The sequence below is a fragment of the Podarcis cretensis genome, assembly GCF_951804945.1.
Source record: "Podarcis cretensis genome assembly, chromosome: 2".
Lineage (NCBI taxonomy): Eukaryota > Metazoa > Chordata > Lepidosauria > Squamata > Lacertidae > Podarcis > Podarcis cretensis.
The window spans coordinates 120811345-120825131 of record NC_137171.1 but is presented as its reverse complement, the minus strand read 5'-3'; the positions used below and the strand labels follow the sequence as shown (position 1 = coordinate 120825131).

The 13787-nt window shown below is 44.3% G+C and overlaps 1 protein-coding gene across 4 annotated transcripts in view; it reads right to left on the bottom strand.

Annotated features, from left to right (window-relative positions):
• Positions 1–13787, bottom strand: part of LOC307208764 (uncharacterized protein) — a 138370-nt gene that overhangs the window by 42145 nt on the left and 82438 nt on the right. The gene's annotated exons all lie outside the window — the stretch shown is intronic.

Here is a 13787-nt window from a genome sequence, read left to right as displayed (position 1 = left end):
TTATAGCACCTGCTGTGGCTATAGAGACCGATACAGGTGAGATGTTCCGTTGCAGCTTGGGAAGATGGAGGCGTCCGGTTGTGCAGCTGCAGATGCACCGAGGCATTTATTCTCTCTGTGCTCGTCCCAGCAGTCCTCCTTCCTCTGGTTACTGCTGCGGATGCACAACCAAGCAATATATAAAGAAAATTAATAAAAAGGATTAGCTTCCTTTTTTCAAAAATGTTGTAAGCCACTTTCAGTTCTTAATACAAACAAGAGTGGGGTGCACGTACAGTCATACCTTGGCTCCCAAACAAATTGGCTTCCAAATAATCAAAACCCAGAGGTGAGGGTTTCAGTGTTTGAACATTTTTCAGAAGCTGAACGTCCGGCACGGATTCTGATTGGAGCATCCTGCAGCCAATCAGAAGCCGCACTTCGAAAACCAAGGTACCACTGTATTTGAAATAAAAAAGCTTTGCTGTACAGTGGTACCTCGGGTTACATATGCTTCAGGTTACATATGCTTCAGGTTACAGACTCCGCTAACTCAGAAATTTTACCTCGGGTTAAGAACTTTGCTTGAGGATGAGAACAGAAATCGTGCGGCAGCAGCGGGAGGCCCCATTAGCTAAAGTGGTGCTTCAGGTTAAGGACAATTTCAGGTTAAGAACGGACCTCCGGAACGAATTAAGTACTTAACACGAGGTACCACTGTATCAATAAAATTACCCTGTTCCCGAAAAAGGCACATTTCAAGGGGGCTCCACTCCAGACCTTGACCAAAGCTCCTAATGTTACGCAGCCTGTGCTGTCGTCGTGTTTCGTGACAGGTTAGTGTTAGGGTCAGTTTTACCTGCCTATCTGCCAGAACAGAGCCAGGGACACCCAAAGGGAAGAGATTCCCCCAGCATCAGAATGAAATATTGGTCATCAGTAGGGAAAAGGCTTACTTCCCAGATTGGTGACTGGGAGCGGCTGCCGGGACCATATGACACCAGTCCTCAAATACCTCAAGATTGGCTCCCAGTACATTTCCAAGAACAATTCAAAGTGTTGGTGCTGACCTTGAAAGCCCTAAACGGCCTCAGCCCAGTATACCTGAAGGAGCGTCTCCACCCCCATTGTTCAGCACGGATACTTAGGTCCAGCTCCGAGGGCCTTCTGGTGGTTCCCTCCCTGAGAGAAGTGAGGTTATAGGGAACCAGGCAGAGGGCCTTCTCTGTAGTGGCACCCGCCCCGTGAAATGCCCTCCCTTCAGATGTCAAGGAAATAAAGACTTTTAGAAGACATCTCAAGGCAGCCCTGTATCAGGAAGTTTTTAATGGAAAATATTCCAAGGGTGCTTGGGGGGGGGGGGGAATGATAATTTTGGGCAAGTAGCAGGTTTCAAGTTGAATACGGTAAATACAAAAGTATTACTGAAGAATATGTCAGAACAAAAGAAAAATGAATTTAAGTCAAAAACAGACCTGGTGATAGAAAAGAAAGTCAAATATCTAGGGCTGTGGTTAAAGGTAAAGGTAAAGGTACCCCTGCCCGTACGGGCCAGTCTTGACAGACTCTGGGGTTGTGCGCCCATCTCACTTAAGAGGCCAGGGGCCAGCGCTGTCCGGAGACACTTCCGGGTCACATGGCCAGCGTGACATCGCTGCTCTGGCGAGCCAGAGCCGCACACGGAAACGCCGTTTACCTTCCCGCTGGTAAGCGGTCCCTATTTTTCTACTTGCACCCGGAGGTGCTTTCGAACTGCTAGGTTGGCAGGCGCTGGGACCGAGCAGCGGGAGCGCACCCCGCCGCAGGGATTCGAACCGCCGACCTTTCGATCGGCAAGCCCTAGGCGCTGAGGCTTTAACCCACAGCGCCACCTGCGTTAACAACTAGAAATATAAATATTTTTAAATAGAAGTTAAAAGGGATATGGAGATAAGGGGAAAGATAAACTTATCATTGTGGGGAAGGGTCTCTGTGATAAAAATGAATGTATGGACAAGAATCTTGTTTTTATTCCAATCAATACTCATGGTCAGAGGAGTGGAACACTTTAAGCAATGGAAAAAGGATATTTCTAAATTTATCTGACGGGGGGGACGGGACCTAGCATAAAATATAAATTATTAACATGTTTAAAACAAAGACGTGGATTCTCCCTGCTGGCTTTAAAGTTATATTATGAAGCGTTCTGTCTCTGCTGGCTGCGAGAATGGATACAGTTAAACAATACTGAGGCACAGTGGTGCCTCGCAAGACGAAATTAATCCGTTCCGCGAGTCTCTTCGTCTTGCGTTTTTTTCGTCTTGCGAAGCACGGCTATTAGCGGTTATTAACGGCTTAGTGGCTATTAACGGCTTAGCGTCTTTAAGAAAAAGGAAACAAACAAGCAAGCCCATAGGGAAATTCGTCTTGCGGAACAACTAAAAAAAGGAAAACTCTTTCATCTTGGGCGTTTTTTGTCTTGCGAGGCATTCGTCTTGCGAGGTACCACTGTATTAGATCTGGAAGAACATGATAATAGGTTTGGTTGGCATGCTTACTTATGGTATGAGAAAACAAAGGTACACAAGGGATTCCTGAACCACATTATAGGGAAATCAATTTACCAAGTATGGGACAAATATAAGAATTTATTAGAGAACAAGACACCTTTGTGGCATTCCCCATTAGAAGCCATATCTGTGAAAAAGGTAAACATGAATGGAAATTGGGCAACAAAGAAAGATCTGCTAACAGAAGTAGACTACAAATTAAAGGTGAAAGAATATGAGGATATAAAAGCTCTGTTAACAGATTGGTTACAATATGACCAATTAAATGACATATTCAGAGGTGACAAAGGGAAGGGCTTTGGGAAGGAATTCTTAAAGTTTGAAAGGGAATTAATAGAAAATAATGAGAAATTGTTACCAAGAATGTACAAACTACAGTTGGAATGGGAGACGAAAGATGAAGAGGTTAAAGCTGTAATGATACAATGGACAAAAGATATAGATTATAAAATACCACTTGAATCATGGGAAAAGCTGTGGAAAGAGATTCTAAAATTCACGGCATGTAGTTCATTAAAAGAAAATTATGTGAAGATGATGTAGTGGTGGTATTTGACTCCAGTAAAGTTTGCTAAAATGTATAAAAAATACCTCTATACTGGAAATGTAAGGATAAGGGGAAGGTACTTTTTCCCTCCCACATGTGGTGGACATGTAAAAAAGTAAAGGGCTTCTGGGAAATGATATACAATGAACTTTTTAAAAAGTTTAAAATTATGTTTGTTAAAAAAAAACAGTCTTTTTTACTAGGTGTAATAGGAGGAGAATTGCCAAGGAAGCAAAGGAGACTGTTTATTTATGTGATTACAGCAGCCAGATGCTACTAGCCCAGATGTGGAAAGAAGAAAAGGTCCCAAAGAAAGAAGAATGGGAAACTCAAGATGACTGACTCTGCCGAAATGGCTAAACTTTCTGTGAACAGATCTAATCAGAAAAAAATTCAATCTAGAATGGGAGAACTTTATAAACTATTTTAAAGAACACTGTAAAAACGTGAAAACATTAGCAGGTTTGATGTAACATTTATGAACTAAGAATAGAATTAGGAGGGAGAACAAAGGTTGAAATAAATTGAGGAAACATATAGTAATTATATGCAAGGAGAATAAAGGGGGGGGGCTAGAAACGGGGGCGGGGGAAAGTCAATTATTGCAAATTTGGATTGGATATGGATTGTACCAAAAGCAAAAATGTTAATTTGAAAATTGAAAATAATTTTAAAAAATTAGTTTAGAAAACTATTTGGGGCTCCCGTGCAGCTGATCCAGCGGGGCTTTCCGGAGGCGAGACCAGCGCCTCTCCTCGCTCTTTGCCCGGAGAAGCCCAGAGGCTCCTGCCGCTCGGCTCCGAAACGGTTAAGAGCAGCGACGACAGAGCTGAGATTCCTAGAGCGGAGGGGAAAAGGCTGCCGGGAGAATTGCAGCTTCCGCTTCCTGTCCCGCGGAAGATGCCGAACATGGCGGCGGCTGTCCTTCCTCGCGGAGGCGCTGGAGGTGCGTCATATCATTATGTATTATAACTGGGGGGGGGGGGGCGCTGCTGGAGGGAGTTGTGGGGAGGGATTTTTTTAAAAAAACCCATATTAGGCAAACCGTTTCAATGTAAGTTTTTTTCTGCGTCTCCTTTTCCTAGTCATCAATTTATCCAGATTTTCACATTTTTAAAGACCTCTTGAAAATTGGTCAGCATTTTGTTGCAGATTTCTCCTAATGGACACGCTTTTGCAAAGGGTATTTTCACAAATATTTACATTTGCCATAATTAATGCATTCTGTATTTAATTCCGCTAAAATAATGCATTTATAGGGCTTTCCCCCTTTGTATGGGGGTAGGAACTCTTTTCCCAATGGAGGGGCAGATCTTTCTCCTCCTCTACTCCCTGCAGGCCAACCTGGGCAGGTGGGGGACCTTCCTTGGGCTCCCCATAGGGCTTGGGGTCAAGGCAAACCCTTAAGCACTGAAAAACCTGCTGCTGGGGCTCCCCCTGGAACTTGTAATCATTTTAATCTGGCCTGATTTTACTATAATTTGTTAAATTTACATACCTCCTTATACCCACAGGCCTCAGGACGGTTCACAGGATAAAAGTACATAATCAAAACAGAAACAAAAAGAACCAATTACCCCCCCCCCAAACACACACATTTTAAATTATTTGTGTAAGCAGTTTCTGCAAGAGGAGTTCTGGGCAGAAGAGGTTTTTTTTAAAAAAGGAGAAACAAGCAACTTCAAGTCCACAATAAAATTCCAAGTGTGGCTGAGGCCTTATTTAGACAGGCTAATACTACTACTATTAATACTACTACTACTAATAATAATAATAATACCCCCGAGCACCCTCTCCCACTTTGTGGAGCCTGATTGGCCCCCTGGAATACTCCAGAGCTTAGGTGAGGAAACAAGCTGGGAGACTGCTTGAATGAAAGTGGAGGAAAGATCCAAATGAATGCAACCGAACACTGGTAAGGGCTCATTATCAAGCCTACCTAGTGGCAGTGAAGGGAGAAAAGAAGGCATAGTTTGCTGCCTCCATTGCATCTTCATTATGTCGTCCGGCGGAACTTTTCCAAGCTGTACAGAGCCTTTTACAGGCAGGCTCAAAGGAGGAGTAGAACCAGCAGTAGCTCGCTGTGACTTGTTCGCAAAGCATTTTGAAGATAAAATTGCTTGCATCCACCAAGACCTTGACTCTCCTGTTACAGCAGATGAGTCTCATGGGTTATCCAGATGTTGTGTTGGATGAGTTTTTTCAGTTGGTCAGGCTCGAGGATATGGACAAGGTGCTTGGATCAGTCAGGGTGACCATTTGCACTCTAGACCCTTTCGCCTCTTGGCTGATAAAAACCAGCAGGGAGGGAACAGCAGGCTGGGCCAGGGAGATGATCAGTGCCTCTTTACAAGAGGGGGTGGTCCCTGCGTGTTTGAAGGAGGCAGAGGTAAAACCACTCCTTAAGAAACCTCTGAATTCAGAAAGCCTAACTACCGGCCAGTTGTTGATCTCCCTTTCCTGGGCAAGGTTCTGGAGCGAGTGGTCGCAGACCAGATCCAGATGCTTTTGGAAGAAACTCATTTTCTGGATCCATTTCAATCAGGCTTTAGGCCTGGTTTTGGCACAGAAACTGCTTTGGTCGCCCTGTATGATGACCTCTGTCGAGAGAGAGACAAGGGAAATGTGTCCCTGTTCATTGTTCTCCACCTCTCAGCGGCTTTTGATACCACTGACCATGGTATCCTTCTGGAGCGACTCTCTGAACTGGGGGTGGGTGGCCCTGCTTTGCGGTGGTTCCAGTCCTACTTGGATGGTCGTTCCCAGAGGGTGTTACTTGGGGAATTCATTTCAGCCCCATGGAAGCTTCCATGTGGGGTTCCGCAGGGCCCAATCCAATCCCCCTTGTTGTTTAACATCTACATGAAATCGCTGGGAGGGGTTATCCAGAGGTTTGGAGTACGTTGCCAGCAGTATGCTGATGACATTCAGCTCTATTTCTCCTTTCTATCTGTAGATGAGGCAGTGGAAGTGCTGGACCAGTGTCTTGCCTGGGTAATGGACTGGATGAGGGCCAACAAATTGAAGCTCACTCCAGATAAGGCTCAGTTAGTGGGTGGTTCCCTAGAGCAGTGTTTCCCAACCTTGTGCCTCCAGCTGTTTTTGGACTACAATTCCCATCATCCCTTGCCACTGGTCTTGCTAGTCAGGGATGATGGGAGTTGTAGTTCAAAAACAGCTGGAGGCACAAGGTTGGGAAACACTGCCCTAGAGCAGATGGCTGGAAGGTCGCCTGCTCTTGATAGGGTTACACTTCCTCTGGAGGAGCAGGTTCGTAGCTTGGGGGTTCTCCTGGATCCTTTGCTGTCGCTCGAGGCTCAGATGGCCTGGAGTGCTTTCCATCAGCTTTGGCTGGTGGCCCAGCTACACCCCTATCTGGACAGGGATAGCCTATCTACTGTTGTCTATGCTCCGGTAACTTCAAGGTTAGGTATAGATACGCGTTATACATAGGGCTGTCTCTGAAGACTGTTTGGAAACTTCAGCTAGTGCAGAATTCAGCGGCCAGCTTGCTCACCGGCAGTTTGAGCATATTACCCCCATCCTGGTCTGACTGCACTGGCTACCAGTTAGTTTCTGGGTCCAATTCAAATTGCTGGTTTTGACCTGTAAAGCCTTAAATGGCTCAGGACCAGGAATACTTCAAGGACTGCTTCTTTCCATATGAACCTACCTGGACCCTGAGATCCCCTTATGAGGCCCTCCTTCGTGGGCCTCTTCCTCAAGTGGTCCGGAGGGAGGCAACACGAGAACAGGGCCTTCTCTGCAGGGGCTCCCTGTCTGTGGAATGCTCTCCCCAGGGAAGTTCGCCTGGCGCCTTTCTTATAAACCTTTGTTGTTGTTTACTCGTCTTAGTCGTTTCCGACTCTCCGTGACCCCATGAACCAGAGCATGCCTTGGAAACTCACTTTCCTCTCAAAGCTTCTCCTTTTTTAAGTCCATGGAGCTTTCATGGCACAATACTGGAGTGGGTTGCCAGTTTCTTCTCCAGGTGGATCACATTTTGTCCAAACTCTCAGATGACCTGTCCATCTTCCTTCCTCAGGGCCTGTAGGACAGAACTATTCCACCTGGCTTTCAGTTTGAACCTGGCCTGATCTTTTGTTCCCCTTCCTTCCTTCCCTCCCCCTCCCTTTTTTGTGAAGATTACCCACTCTGGGATCCCACAGCTAGTTCTTCCCTGGTCTCCTCGCTGGCCCAGGTGGGACTAATTTGGCCAGCTAGCTCGGGTGATCATCTAATGTTTATTAGATGGATTTCCCCCCTAAATTGATTTTTTATTTTATTGTTATTTAAGCTTTATACCGTATTTTATGCTTTTTTTGTAGCATCAATTAAGTGTTTTGTAGTATCAATAATTATTATTATTATTATTATTATTATTATTATTATTATTATTATAGGTCATAGCTTCTCTGAGTTATTCAAGCCCCTTTGCCATGACAAGGCAGTGATCCATGAAGGGGTATACACCTTTAGGTGCCATGCAAACATGTTCCTTTTAAACCAGGTTTTTGCTTGCTATATTTGACATCCTATAGTCTTTTTCAAAGGTTGCTCTTTTTTGGGGGGTGGGTGTTATTGGGCTGTTGTTTTTATTCTGATTATATACAATGTGATCTTTTCTGTGAACCATGCCGAGTCCTCCGGGTATAGGGCAGTATATAAACTCAATAAATAAGACAATGTTAATGCAACACTAATACTTTCATTATTTGTACCCCACGAATCTGACTGGGTTGCCCCAGCCACTCTAGCTGGCTTCTAACAAATATAACAAATATAAAAGCATAATAAAATATTAAAAACTTCCCTCTACATGGCTGCCTTCAGATGTTTTTTAAAGGTTGTATAGTTGTATAGTTATTTATCTGACATCTCACAAGAGGGTGTTCCACAGGGTGGGCACCACTACCAAGAAGGCCCTCTGCCTTGTTCCCTGTAACTTCCCTTCTCACAGTGAGGGAACTGCCACAAGGCCCTGGGACCTGGATCTCTGTGTCCTGACAGAATGTTTGGGGTGAAGACGCTCCTTTAGCATTTCATCAGTTTGCCTTTTTATTCCATCAGGAGATGTTGAAGGGATCCTGGTAGAAGGGGAACATTCAGAAGTGTCACCAAAAGGATCCAAAGAGGAGGAGGAGCAAAGGACGCTGGGGGGTCAAGATGGAGGCAGCAGGCAAGAGGGGAGACGAAAGCAGAAGCCGGAGGGTGACTCTTGTATGTCTCAGGGTGGTGAAAATCAAATTCCCAGAGAGGAGAAAAAGCATGAATGCACAGTGTGTGGAAAGAGATTGGGTAGCCGCTCAGCTCTTACTTTACATCAAAGAACTCATACAGGGGAGAAACCATATACATGTTCAGAGTGTGGAAGGAGCTTCAGTCAATGTGGTCAGCTTACCTCGCATCAAAGAACTCATACAGGGGAGAAACCATATACATGTTCAGAGTGTGGAAGGAGCTTCAGTCAATGTGGTCAGCTTACCTCGCATCAAAGAACTCATACAGGGGAGAAACCGTATACATGTTCAGAGTGTGGAAAGAGTTTCAGTCGATGTGGTGAGCTTACATTGCATCAAAGAACTCATACAGGGGAGAAACCATATACATGTTCAGAGTGTGGAAAGAGTTTCAGTCGATGTGGTCAGCTTACCTCGCATCAAAGAACTCATACAGGGGAGAAACCGTATACATGTTCAGAGTGTGGAAAGAGTTTCAGTCGATGTGGTCAGCTTACCTCGCATCAACGAACTCATACAGGGGAGAAACCGTATACATGTTCAGAGTGTGGAAAGAGCTTCAGTAACAGTAGCTATCGTAAGTCGCATCAACGAACTCATACAGGGGAGAAACCTTACAAATGTTTGGAGTGTGGAAAGAGCTTCAGTGAAACTAGTTCCCTTACCTTGCATCTACGAACTCATACAGGGGAGAAACCGTATACATGTTCAGAGTGTGGAAAGAGCTTCAGACACTGTGGTGCCCTTACCTTGCATAAAAGATCTCACACAGGGGAGAAACCGTATACATGTTCAGAGTGTGGAAAGAGTTTCAGTAGGACTGATGCCCTTACCTCGCATCTACGAACTCATACAGGGGAGAAACCGTATACATGTTCAGAGTGTGGAAAGAGTTTTAGTAGGACTGGTGCCCTTACCTCGCATCAACGAACTCATACAGGGGGGAAACAGCATACGTGTTTGGAATGTGGAATGAGCTTTGCTTACCACAATGCGCTTACTAGACATCAACAAACTCATCGAGGCAACAAACCTTATAAATGCTGGGAATGTGGCAAGAGCTTCAGTCGCATTGACTCCCTTTCCTTACATGAAAGAATTCATACAGGGGAGAAACAATATACATGTTTGGAGTGCGGAAAGAGCTTCAGTCACAGTGCCAGCCTTACCTTGCATCAAAGATTGCACACAGGAGAGAAACCTTATAAATGTTTGGAGTGTGGGAAGAGCTTCTGTCAAGGTAGCCAACTCACGTCGCATCAAAGAACTCATACAGGAGAGAAACCGTATACATGTTCGGAGTGTGGAAGGAGCTTCAGTCACCACAGCGCCTTTAAGGTGCATCAAAGAACTCATACAGGGGAGAAACCGTATACATGTTCGGAGTGTGGAAAAAGCTTCAGGTTCAGTAGTAGCCTTACTAGACACCAAAGAACTCATACAGCGAGGAAATCTTAGAAATGTTTGGCCTTCAGAAATAACTTATGTGACAAGGACTCCCTTACTAAACTGAAATGAACTCGTACAAGGGAAACAGAAAGGCTTGGCGTGTGGGAAGATCTTTAATCATATCAAATAACTCCTACAGAGAGTAAGCCAATGATTGTGTTCAGAATTAGAATTTGCTTCCATTAGAATTTTTATTCCTTTTAGTGGCTGTGTTGCAGATTGTATTCATCACTTGTATATAGCGTTGCTTTAATATTTCTCCCATCCCCAAAATTTGTTAATCTGGTGTGAATTGATCTGATATTTTTCATAGACACAAATGCATTCACTGGTATTCTGTTGATGTATGATGTAAATGACGTATCTTTGCAATGAGCGTATAGCCCCTCAGATCGCAGCTCTAATGAACAAATGCTGTTGAAAAACATATACTGCATAATAAGCCTCAATACGCAGTCAAGAGTGAAATTCTTCTTCTTTGGTAATCGCTCATAGCTGAGTAAGATTGTCTTCCATAAACACGGTTTTAACAATGAGTCCGCAAGTGACTGTGGAGGCCAATTCTGGACCCACACATCCTTCCACAGTGGGGACATAGGTTCCCAGGCGGGAGTTAATCCCGGTGTGGATTTGCCAAGCGTCCCTTCCTCTTAGCATGCTTCTCCCTTGCATCCTGAGTTCGAGTGTCTTCAAAGTCCATGACACCTTTGGTTGAGAGAGAAATTAGAACAGTATAGAAAATGCATTGATTTTCCAGCCTGTGTCTAGAGTGCTAATAGGTCACTGTTTCAGGATTTTTATTTCTTCACCTTCATCTGCCTAGGAGGGATTTCAGTTTTATGTCTCCGAAATATCCAGGCAGTGGCCGGTTCCTGATGGGATGTATTTGGGCTGTGTGTTCTTCGCCCCCACCCCAAAATACCTGTGTGTGTTAGCAAGACAGTTTCCTTGTTGCGTAGTCTAGTGAAAGGCAATATTTCAGAAATGAACTTTGCTGATGAAATGCCGCGTTACCGGTAGGTAGCCGTGTTGGTCTGCCATAGCCGCAAATAAATAAATAAATAAACCAAGTTTATTATTGGTATGAGCTTTCGTGTGCATGCACACTCCTTCAGGTACACTCAAACAGAAGTCACCAGGCCCTTCTATATAGTGAGAGGGTGGGGAGGGGTATTACTCAGAAGGGTGGTGGGAGATGGGTGACTGGCTGATAGGACTGTTAATGCCTGCAATTGGTCTTACAGGCAAAAACAAGGGGTGAGATGGCTAAAATAGCTTTATCGTGTATAATGAGATAAGAATCCTATGTCTCCCTTCAGACCAGGTCTCTCCATGGTTTTAAGTTTGGTAGTAAGTTGCAATCCAGCAACTTCTCTTTCCAGTCTATTTCTGAAATTCTTTTGTAATAAGACCGCGACTTTCAGATCTTGTATAGAATGTCCTGGGAGATTGGAGTGTTCTCCTACTGGTTTCAGAAATACCTGATAGTGCAGGTAAAAGTCCAGCAAACTTAACCCATCTTCTCCAATCGATGCCTGTTGCTCATGCCTAGAGATGGGAAGGCCTGGAAAAAAACTAGAAAAATTGGGGAGGGGGGAAAGAGTTTTTTTTCTGAAGCCCTGTTTTCCTGGGGAAAAAAATGTTTGATATAGTTTGAATATTCCACACTTTCATTTTCAATTTTTCCAGAAAAAAATGACTTTGGGGGAAAACGGGGGGGGGGACCTTCCACTCCCCCCCAGGTCTTCCAGAACCCCCACTTTGGAGCTCCATGCCGACAGACACCAGGCAGGTGCTCTCACTGTACTCTTTCCGGCAACTGCTCAAAACATTTTCATTAGGCCAGCGCATCTGAACACGTAGAAGCTGCATGCAATTTACTTCTTTTAAACTACTGCTGTCTCTTAAATACCTGCTTTTTAACTGTGTTTTATCCACCATTTTAATGTTCTGTTGTATATTTTTGTAAACTGTTTAGAAGCTCTCTTACCACCATGCGGTTTATAATATATAATAACAAATTCAATTTTAAAATTCACAGTCCTTTTCCTTTCAAACAGAGTTTGAGCCTTAGTGCAACAATTGTTGTTGTTCTTTAGTTGTGTCCGACTCTTTGTGACCCCATGGACCAGAGCACGCCAGGCACTCCTGTCTTCCACTGCCTACTATTCAGTAACTGGATGTTGCTTCCTTCTGGGCCTGTCATGCAAAAAAATTGCCTTACGCTTTGCCCCAGCTGTCTTCAAGTAGAGTTGGGAAGGCCTAGGAAAAAAACAGAAAAATGGGGGGGGGGGACAGTCCCCCCCCCCCGTTTCCCCCCCAAAGCCGTTTTTTAGAAGTCCATGGGGAAAATGACAAAGAGGAAGAGGAAGAAGAAATGGAAAATGATAGCAGTAGTTGAGAAAGTGAGATAGAATAAACTGCATGTATATGTTGTGTCTTCTGTTGTTGCTTTTAAAGCACTACTCAAAGGGTAGGCCTTCCATGGAGCTTAAATATTGAGGTGGACCTTAACTTTATTTGCTGTTGGTGCTAAGAGGCAATTTTGATTATTATTTATGTTGGTGGTTTCTTGCTTTTTTTGATGCTTTTGAGAGAAAGGGGGGTGGTTACCTGTTTTATTGCAAGCCTAGTACTTTTATATACACTGCGTTTCATGGAATCTGAAAACTACTCCACACTGAAATTTTTTTCAAGTTTTCCAGAAAGAAACAAGGAAAAACGTTTCTCCCCCCATGGCTTCAAAATTTCCGGAAATTTTACATCTCTACTCTGCTGCCTTCTTAGAAACTGTCCTCTGGTTCCCCCCATATGTTTGTCGTTCACTAAAATGCTTGCACTTCCCTTGACAAGGCGCAAGCCCTTCCTGGGAATTCCAGGCAGAGAGCTGCTGAACCCCAGACCCCAAAAGGAAATCCAACCTCATCCAGGAGACAATGCTAAAGATTGAATTCTGTTTTAAATGCAGTTTTAAAGATATATTTGCACAGAAATGTAAAAGATGCCTGTATTAGGAAAACAGTTGCCCTAGGTATACTAGTGCAGGCTTTCCCAAACGTGGGCCTCTAGCTGTTTTTGGACTACGATTCCCATCATCCCTTAATACTGCTAGCTGGGAGTGATGGGAGTTGTAGTCCCGAAAGATCTGGAGACCCAAGTGTGGGAATCCTTCTTTAGTGAAATGTGAGGATACGGACGTGAACTTTGCTGATTCAATTGTAGATGGCATCTTTCATAGCTCCGATAAGAGAGGAGTTCAGGGAGCAAACGGCCTCTTCCTCTGATGACATCTCTCCCCCTGCCTTGCTGAGCTTGTGTGTTTCTGCTTCCTTGCAGCCATGGGATCTGCTGCTGTTCAGGCTCATGCCACTGTCTGTGTTGCCTTGTCAGAAGCTGCCCACTGGTGTCCCCCAGCCCTACGCCCCCCTATGTGTGTCATTCGCTATAAGGCTTGCCCAAGCCATTGTTCGCCACTGGCAGAGAGCCTGCCCAGACCCCAATGTGTCTGTTTCCTGCTCTGCCACTTCTTGTGCCAAAGGTTGCCCATTCTCCACCAGAGAAGAAGGCAAGCAAATCCTTAAGGCCGGGTTTGCTTCTGAGGTCCACGGGAACCCCAGGATCTGAGCCAGGAAACCTTGGTCCGTTGTGGGGATCTGTTTCTCTGTGCATCTTGTTAGGAAATTGATTTTGGAAATGCGATGTACTGGATTTGCCCAACAGGGCAGTGAAAAAATTGAAGAATATCTGTATCCAACTTTCGAACTTGCTGCCTATTGATACGAGGCAGTCACTTTCACTGTGTTTCAATCCATGTTTACCGTTTATTTTAATTATTTTTAATAAGAAAATAGTCATTTTAATTTTTATTTACTGATAATGCCATTGTTTTATTTTTCCTGAACTGTGGATTTAAAAAATCCCAAACATATATGTACAGCTGCAAGTAAAGCCTACAAAAGATGAAATAGCCAAAAAAAAGTATGCAATTCCTAAGAAGCCATTTACCACCCCCCACCCCCATGC